A 3,029-nucleotide genomic window follows, 5' to 3' on the forward strand; every position below is an offset into this window, starting at 1 on the left:
TTATATTCTCAAGGGAATGCAAGTGTCGTCCATGCAACCTGTCCTCATAATTGCTTATCAAGGATAGCCACCAAAAAGGGTTTTACGATGGCTGGCTCTGGAGTGCACTTGTCTTTATCAGTGGGCTCGTTGGTCTCGAGCTATGATTCTCGCTTCGGGGTTGTTAGCCCAAATATGTGAGAGATCCCGGACGAGCCCTTATTTTACTTTTTATCTTGAACTTCCAAAGACAGAAAAGTACCCAAATCACCCCACATGAGTGAAACAATTCCTATGTTCCATACTATTACCTAACACAACTGCCCAACTTGGTTCTGATGAAAGTTCATTGACCTGAAACATTAACTCTGTTTTTCTCTCCACAGATTCTCCCTAACCTGCTGAGGGTTTCCAGCATTTTCCATGTTATCAGAGTATCACTTCCCTCATCACCTAACTACACTCCTCCACTAGATGTCGCCTTGTGGTGCAAACAGGCTCCTTCCGCACAGCCAGGTGTTCTGCTTTAGGCATTAATTATAACTATAACTTTTGAATTTGTTAGTTAAAACATATGGCCTCGCCCATTGACCAGAAAGCAGAATGGGGTTTATCTCTCACCAGGACAGCCCTTTCCCGCTGCATCAGCTTGGAATGATACGTAGCAATCATACAGATGTCACACCTCTCCTGCTTCCCTGTGAAGCTGGTAAGACGAATAGCACACAATGCTGTCTGACACACATACACACCAGCTCTGAATGATTTAAAGGCCTTGTTATGATTGTCAGAGAATTGTTTATATCAAAAGGATAATTAAACTCACGAGTATTATGATATCAGCTACAATCCAAGTGTTTCTGGACTTCAGAATCTACTAGTCTCTATTTTAAACATATGCATGCATATAAAATGAATCAAATCTGTCTTATGATTGTAGTTTCATTCTCCCAACAGAGATTTATAGTTCCTTACTTAAGAGGCAAAAGCTAAAGGTTAATATTACTTCAATAAAAAGACTAACTCTTTCCTTACAATACAGATACCCCAAACTAATATAACACCTCAAACTGATAGAGCTTCTCAAACTAAATCAGTATCTCAAACTGATACAGTACATCAAACGGATAGAGAATCTGAAACTACTCTAATATCGCAAGCTAATACATCATCTGAAACTAATAAAGTACCTCAAACTAATACAGTACCTCAAACAAATATAACACCTTAAACTAATGCAGTACCTCAAACCGATACAGAACCTGAAAGTAATATAATACCTCAAACTAATGCAGCATCTCAATCGAATACAGTATCTCAAACTAATAAAGTACTTCAAACTAATACAACACCTCAAACTTATACAGCACCTCAAACTAATAGAGCACCTCAAGCCAATACAACACCTCAAACTAATACTGCGCCTCAAACTAATACAGCACCTCAAAGTGATACAGCACCTCAAACTAATATAGTACCTCAAATTAGTACAGCATCTTAAACTAATCCAGCACCTCAAACTAACGCAACACCTCAAACAAATACGGCACCTCAAACTAATACTGCACCTCAAACAAATAAAGTACCTCAAACAAATACAGCACCTCAAACTAATAGTGTTCCTCAAACAAATACAGCACCTCAAACTAATAGTGTTCCTCAAACAAATACAGCACCTCAAACTAATAGTGTTCCTCAAACAAATACAGCACCTCAAACTAATAGTGTTCCTCAAACAAATACAGAACCTCAAACTAATAGTGTTCCTCAAACAAATAAAGAACCTCAAACTAATAGTGTTCCTCAAACAAATACAGCACCTCAAACTAATAGTGTTCCTCAAACAAATACAGCACCTCAAACTAATAGTGTTCCTCAAACAAATCCAGCACCTCAAACTAATACTATGCCTCAAACAAATACAACACCTCAAACTAATCGTGTTCCTCAAACTAATCCAGCACCTCAAACTAATACAGTACCCCAAAACTAATCATTGACTGAAATGTCAAAGTCCGAACAGGACAAGCAGGTTGACCTTGACAGGCGGCGGATCTGTTAAGAGGATATTAAGCTGCAGGAGAATGTCCCGTTCAGGAACTGCAGTTGCATGCAATTAATTTCGAGTCTTTTCTCAACATTGGAGCAGAGAAACACGTGGTCCGTAATATCACCGCAGGACCTTCCATGGTCGGCCTAATTCAGTTCAACATCCCCAGTACATTTCGTCTGAAGCTCATCACTGGATGCCTTTCAAGTAACCTTTGCTGATTTGTTGCAGTTCAATTTGGGTTTAAACAGAGTTGTTTCTTTACCAGCATAGCTTTATTGGGGCGAGGGGTAATGAGTTTGTACCGGGAAATTTGTAGCTGCCCATTGCTAATTGATCTTCAATTGACTCAATACATTTCAATTAAAATATCACAAAAAGGCGGACTATTCGTGCACCCACTTCCCGACCCCCGACCACAATGTTCCAACTTACTCCACTTCTCCATCGCTCCTCCTGCCAATCTCTATCTCTGTCTCGAATTATAAATCTGTCTATCGTGCTCTCTTTGTACTAAATTAATGTTTCTTTATCTCATTCAACAATATCCATTGTTATTTTCACCTTATTAAAAATCAGTATAGATCTCCTTCGACCGATTCGTATGTATCGTTGTCTCTCCACTGTTTTAAATGTATCTATCTATCTATCTATCTATCTATTTTTCTATCCATCTTTCTCTCCATCTATCTATCTATCTATTCATCTATCTCACTATCCATGTATATATCTCTCTATCCATCTAGCTCTCTTTCTATCCATATATCTCTCTATCCATCTATCTATCCATCCATCGATCTATCTATATATCTCTCTAACCATCTCTCTCTATCTATATATCTCTCTATCCATCTATCTATCCATCTATCGATCTATCCATCCATCTATCTATATATCTATCTACCGATCGATCTATCTCAATCAATCTATCTATCGAAATAGCTATCTATCTATCTAGCTATTTACCTTAATCTCCCTATCTCTCGAGATCTGTTTCTCC

Source organism: Heptranchias perlo, unplaced genomic scaffold (assembly GCF_035084215.1).
Source record: "Heptranchias perlo isolate sHepPer1 unplaced genomic scaffold, sHepPer1.hap1 HAP1_SCAFFOLD_59, whole genome shotgun sequence".
In the NCBI taxonomy this organism is placed as follows: domain Eukaryota; kingdom Metazoa; phylum Chordata; class Chondrichthyes; order Hexanchiformes; family Hexanchidae; genus Heptranchias; species Heptranchias perlo.